General features: G+C 40.5%; 1 protein-coding gene and 1 long non-coding RNA gene across 3 annotated transcripts in view; one reads left to right on the forward strand and one right to left on the reverse strand.

Annotated features, from left to right (window-relative positions):
• The window catches only part of LOC114841172, a 150,921-nt gene that overhangs the window by 21,695 nt on the left and 122,516 nt on the right, over positions 1 to 6,710 (forward strand). The window contains exon 3 of the long non-coding RNA XR_003783042.1: positions 5,853 to 6,094. This is a non-coding gene — a long non-coding RNA (uncharacterized LOC114841172). The remainder of the gene's footprint in view (positions 1 to 5,852; positions 6,095 to 6,710) is intronic.
• The window catches only part of LOC107037409 (alkaline phosphatase), a 67,641-nt gene that overhangs the window by 19,857 nt on the left and 41,074 nt on the right, over positions 1 to 6,710 (reverse strand). The gene's annotated exons all lie outside the window — the stretch shown is intronic.

Raw genomic sequence — 6,710 nt, forward strand, 5'->3', positions numbered from 1 at the left:
CCCATCACTTTTTTTTTGTTTTATCTTCTCCGTGCTTTCTGTTTTTTTTTCGGTTTCTTGGAGCAGATGGTCACGTCATTGGCTAGAAGTGAGATCATAAACCATGGGACTTGTGATGTGTCCTCTTGAGATCCAAACTGCCGCAAACGGTCGCAGTTTCATTCGGGTCGATGCCGGAGATTACGTACTAACGTTGCCACGTTCAGATGTTCGCTCGGTGGCCAATTTGAAAGGTTGGAATTGCCAGGAGGGGTTGAATTGCCAGTTGGAGGATTTCCTGGGTCGGGGTAATTTCTTTCCATCGAAACCGGTTTTTTAGGTTAGGTGGATGAGATATTGGGTGGGTCGTTGGGTTTCTGGTCTATTGGTTTTGGGAGGTACTTGGCGGGAGAGTTGACCGCAGCTTTCAAGTGAAGGAATTCATTTTTATTTATGGGGGATAGTCGACGGATGAGTTTTTTTATTGCTTGAGGTTCCAACGTGCGAATGGACGAGAAGATAAATTTTATTTAATTGGTTTTCAAGATGAACTTGGCACAGGACTTCACCGCAGCTCTTACTCAAAATATTCATTTCTCATTTTTCTTGACAACTATAAAATCAAAATAACCAATTTTTATTCCGTTCTATAGTAAATTTTGCGATCTTTGACAGCAAAAATATTTGAATATTAATATTATTAGAATTAATCTCCATAACTTTACAATACGAAATTGGCGCGAGCCTTGACCGCAACTCTCGATCAAATTAATTCAATTCTCCTTTTTCTCGAGAACTATAAGACCAAAACGACCATTTTTTTGCATTCTATAGTAAATTTCACGACCTTTGAACCAAAGATATTAGAATTCTCGAAACCCTCTAAAAAATCTCACGGCTCGTAAAGAAAAGTAGTAAAACGCGCGTTTGACAGCCCCAGTAGTTTCCCGTATTTACTATTTTGTGTCTTCGTGCTGGGGTTTCTCAATGAGCCCTAAATTTACGTGTGGGGAATTTCACGAGTGAGTTTGTACGTATAGGTATGCCAAAGGGAGAGTTGACTGGGGTGTCGGTTTTGGGTCGACCGCACAATGTCATTTCCCGTAGTTTGGTCAGACGAGCCATGACTACTACAGTTTCTGAGTACTTCGGGGCACTTGGTCACGCCTTCGGGGGACAGTTTAAGTGGGGGGAGAAGCACCGGGGTATAATTCCTACGACGATATCCACGATAACACACGTTCACGGATTGGATAATTGAGACATCTCTAATCGCGTCATTTTTTCATCAAGGGACCAAGGGAGGATATTATTAATGAATAGCTCCGGAGGTATTTCTCTGAATCGTTAAAATGAAGAGCCGTTTTACGGCACTGACCGAGTTATTGCGGAATTTTTTTATTATGTTGACATTATTTGTTTGACCACTCGGACAATTATGGAGCACATGTAATTTTTAATAATTTTTTTATTGGTATTTGGGAGGGAGTAGGAAATTCATTGAGCAATCAAACGTGAAGTCGTTAATGTGAGGTTAGGGCGACAATTTTTATATTTTCTCCGGTTTTGGTGGGGAAGGGGGTGGAGGAGAGATGTGGCAGTGCGCTAGCCGGAAAAACTGACTCATGACTGGAGAAAAAAAATTAATTTTGGCCCAATGGTTTCGGAAACACTTGGCGCTAGACTTGACCGATGCTTTCTACCGAAAAATTGGTTATTAATTCTTCTCCGGATCCACTGAATTAAAATGAATAATTTTTTTTTTTATTTTCATGATAAATTCTTTATTCAATTTTCTTGAGTGAAAACCCGAAAATCTGACCCTTTGAGTTCGGGTGAAAAAAATTTTTTTTCACTTTTCACTATTTCCACATACTTTTGAGAGTTCTGAATAGCCCGTCGCTTAAATAGTTGGAATCAACGTTCACCCGGCTAGAAAATTCGATTTTGGCGAAAATCCACTTGCCCCGGAAAACCCGAAAATTTGACCCTTTGGCTGGGGCCAAAAAAAACGGTTTCTCAGTTTTGACTTTTTCCACATACTTTTGAGAGTTCTGAATAGCCCGTTGCTTAAATAGTTGGAATCAACGTTCACTCGGCTAAAAAATTCGATTTGGGGAAAATCGACTTTCACCCTGACCCCTGACCCACGTGAAAATGAACAATTTTTTTTCGTCTTTTCTGTCACCTGCGAGGGTTTCATTGGTATCAGGGGGTCAATAAATACAGAATCAACGTTCACTATTTTTTATTTAAACACCGCCTGCCAACGGGGCGATGAGGGGGGCTAAAATATATTCGGCAACCCTGTCTCCTCGTTGGCTACAAATTTCAACCCTCCGCATACACGCCTTCCCCTCCACCCCCTCGTAAAATCCCGCCGTCTCGGTAGCATAGAGGAGGACTTCTCAGGTCCGAAAAGAACTGAGGATTCGAAAGGTCTCCGGAAAAGTACGTCGCAGAACTGATTAGGACCTACCAGGTCCATCTAGGTCTGGAGAGATCTTGAGAGACCTGTGTACTTCCAATCAGAACCAAATCCTCGACTCGGGGATGTCAAGTTATTTCAACATTTAATCAGGAGAATAATTTCTCACTTAAAAAAAATATTTTCGTCCAAGTAAAACATAATTATTCCCTCAATAACTCCGCAGCTCTCGTCTCCTAAAAACTTCAGCCCTAATAATTAAAAAATAATATCCAAATATAATTTTAACAACCCCCCTGAAAACTTCAGTCATCAGCGCCAAGAACTTCAGTGAAAACTCGCCATTTTATGCAGCTCACAAAAAAAAAAATACCAACTCCGGGTGGAAAAAAATTTATTCCTAGCTACTTGCTTCCCAGTCTCATGTATAAGTTCTATGATAAACATTTATGTATACACGAATATATTTTCATGCATTTATGCTCTGAATTTCCATGTACCAGGGGAAATAAACAGTGTAAAAGTGTGCGCACGGCGAGAAGAGGTGGATCGGTATCTCCAGAGGGGTGACGGGAGGTTTGGGGTTGGGGGTGATTCTTCGGAAGCTGCACCGAATATCTCGGATCATGACTATGCTCAATGCTCTCTCTACCAATCCGCGTATACGTTCCTTATTCTTTTTGATACTCTGCCAGGAACACTTCGTTCACTCGTCCCGCTTCGCAAGAGGTCGCGGAAGCGAACGCTTTCTACTCGGTGGGGTGGGAGGGGGGGGGGGGGGGGGGGGAAGGACTCGATTCTGCATGTTCAACTTCTGCTTTATTGGATTTATCGAGGAATTCATTGCTCCACGTGATTTCATTTTTTTATGAGTAAAGGAAATGTCCTGAGGTGATTACAAAATGAAAAAAATTTTGGTCGCTTTGAGAGTTTATTCATAATCGCAAAAATTTCAACAAAATTCACATGGACTTGGTAATTCCTTATCTTCTATCTTCGCAGAGATTATTTATTCTCGATCCCATTTCATACTATCGGTTACAGTGAAAATTACGATCGTTGAGATATGAACATTTTCCTGTGTGTCGACATGCCAGCAAAACCATTACTCTCCTTTATCCAATCATATTCTAACCTATAATAATGTCCACCATGAATTCACTCTATCGATCACGTTATTGAATCGAAGTGTGCGGCAATACACGAGGAAGATTAAATCTGTTCGTCATTAAACCATCCCAGTGCGCCATGAAAACTCAAGTACGATGTTAAAACGTAAGGAGAGAAATTCATCATCGGTATAATTCAGTTGAAAAACAAATTTTTGTCGTCCTCCGCTAGTCCGAGACGATTGTCTCCATGTACCTGATAACTATGATTGTGATCACTGCACTTGGTGGCAAACCGAGCCCTCAATATCTCTTCCCCAGAAGTTTCGTCAGACTGGAGAAATCTCGAGATATCTCGGGGAATCCCAGGGGAATCCAATGAATAACGAGTAAAGTCTACAAATACTTGGAAACAAAATGGCAACCGGAAATTACTCAAACTTTCATCTATCATCCTCAATATCTTCCGACGACAAACGGATAGATATCGTTAAATAAAATTCCACTTCACAATCTGCATTGAGGAGAATTACCTCTCGAGAGAATTTTCAAGACTAATAAAAATAGTCTATTAATCCACATTTGCCAGATATACGGGAAATTCGATGATTTACGCGAGCGGGAAAAAGTTTTTCGCCCTGAACTCGGAGGAGGGTGGGAGGTGTGATGTGCGTTCTACTTGAACTATCGTGGATCTAGTCCGAAGTACCGGAATAAAATGCATCACTCGCTTGAGTTCTAGTTCATAAAATTTTTCTAGGAAAAAAAAAGTAATATTATGCATGAGGGATGTGGGGTCCCCACTGACCCCAATCGATAGCCGAGGGAATTCACCATTCGATAAAGAAACAACCCATTTCGCCTCAATATTTGAAATAATACCAATGACAGATTATTAAAAAAAAAAAAAAAAAAAAAAAAAAAAAAAAAAAAAAAAAAAAAAAAAAAAAAAAAAAAAAAAAAAAAAAAANTTGTACATGAAGGATGTGGGGTACCCAGTGAGTCCAACCGACAGTCGACAGAATTCACCATTCGACAAAGACACGACTCATTTTGCCCCGGTATTTCATAAAATACCGATGAGCAATTAAAAAAAAAAATTCATTTAAACCCCGGGAAAAAAATCTGGACCAGAGCGGAGCATGTGAATGACGCGATGGAGAGCAGTATAACGAGGTTAATAAGGCAAAAGCCTGTGGCACTATCACAGTGGATTCCATATTTACACCTCCGCTAACGCCGTCCAACGGCTCCAGCCCTCCTCGCTCACCCATAACACATTACAACCTCTACCGTTGGTTTTTTCCTCCTCACCCGTCTGAAGAGAGAGAGAGAGAGAGAGAGAGAGAGAGAGAGAGAGGCAGCATTAACAAAGGCACAGTCCCGAGCCACTGGAGGGGTTTCTACCGAGCTGTAAACGTTGAACCGAGGCCGACTCGGTCCAGCCATTACGAGACAAACGATCCGCCTCGAGGTATTAACCCCGCACATACAGCCTGATGCAGCATATACTTCACCCCCGAGTCGTATCGGGATTACGCATTACATTGCTCTCCCTTTTCTCATAATTCTCTGTTCCTTTATATATTTTTTTCCTCCTCACTTTGTGCTCGGAGAAATATGCCTGATCCTCGGGGGGCAAACCTCTTGGACACCTACAAACGATATCTTCAGCTTTGAATTTGTTATGCACTTTATGCATCTCAAAGAATTGACTCGAATTTCAGAGTCCTCTCGCGCTCTTTGTTTGAGCGGGCGGAAATTCTTTTGTGTTGCTTGAGAATTTTTTATTAAATTTCGCTGGAAGGGAAGTGGCGGCTTTTCGTGGCACTGGAAATTCCGGGTGGGGAAATTGCTGAGGATGACCCGTTTAAAGCCATTTTTTTTCTCAAGGTCTGGGGAGTGGAAGAGATTTTTTGCAAGTTCAACCGGAATTATGACGAGGAAACATACATTTCGCCATCATAAACCATTTTTAAAAAATTCTCCCAGAAATGATTCTTTTTTATCAAGCATGTCCTTTAACCCCATTTGCATTAGCGGTTTGATGAGAAAATACAGATTTCTCAGAAAATTGTGAAGAGGAAACATCAATTTTTTTTTATCATAAACACTTCAACAAAAAAAAGTAAAAAAAATAATTTTGTCCTGAAAGTTTTACTACAACAATATCTGACAGAACGTCGAACTCCCCTCCAGAAACATTCAAATCTTGAGTTGTTTCAAGAAGTACTTGAAAAATTTAATGAAAAATAAATTGATAAAAATTGTTTTCCGTATTTTCTCCCCTCCCGCAAACTTTTCAAACTCATTATTTTTTAAATGCATTTCACCAGGAAGCCAACGATTCCCCCACGTATATCCAGCAAAGTTGGAGGATCCTCCAGAGTTTGAGGCCAGAGTGCGGAACTCACCGAAGACACTGGTGGAGATGTGTATGACGGTGAGGGGAGGGCAATACGGGGAGAGCAGTTTGGCGTAGCATTTTCGTTGAGGCCAACTTAATTTCAACTCCCCCGGAGGTTATTCCACGAAGAACAAGAATTTTCACATCCGACTACGACGTACCACCTATGCGGTAAGTGACTCAATTTACGTTATTCACTGTGTGTGTCATTCTGTAAACGTGACACCGCAACTCAGTGATCAACTTTATCACCTCAATTTTCACTGCAATTACCTCATCTTGAAAACCATCCTCAATAGTTGAATGAAAAATTATTTCCTTTGATAGATCAAAAAATTGATCTGTCATTACATTGTTTCTGTGTCGAATACGTCACATTTCTACTTTTTTTTTCTATTAATTCTTCATCGGTATTTGCTACAATAGTGAGGCAAAATGGGTTGCTTCTTTCTCGAATGGTGAATTTCCTCGGCTGTCAGGTGGGGTCACTGCGGACCCCACATCTTTCATGCATAACATTTCTACTTTTTTTTTTTTTTTTTAATAATTCTTCATCGGTACTATTTGAAATACTGAGGCGAAATGGGTTATTTTTTTATCGAATGGTCAATCCCCTCGACTATCGATTGGGGTCACTGCGGACCCCACATCCCTCATGCAGAACATTTCTATTTTTTTTTTTTTTTATAGAAAAATTTTATGAACTAGAACTCAAGCGAGTGATGCATTGTATTCCGGTACTTCGGACTTGATCCACGATAGTTCAAGTATAACGTACATCACACCT

Source organism: Diachasma alloeum, unplaced genomic scaffold (assembly GCF_001412515.2).
Source record: "Diachasma alloeum isolate Michigan unplaced genomic scaffold, Dall2.0 Dall_scaffold_00219, whole genome shotgun sequence".
NCBI classification, from domain to species: Eukaryota; Metazoa; Arthropoda; class Insecta; order Hymenoptera; family Braconidae; genus Diachasma; species Diachasma alloeum.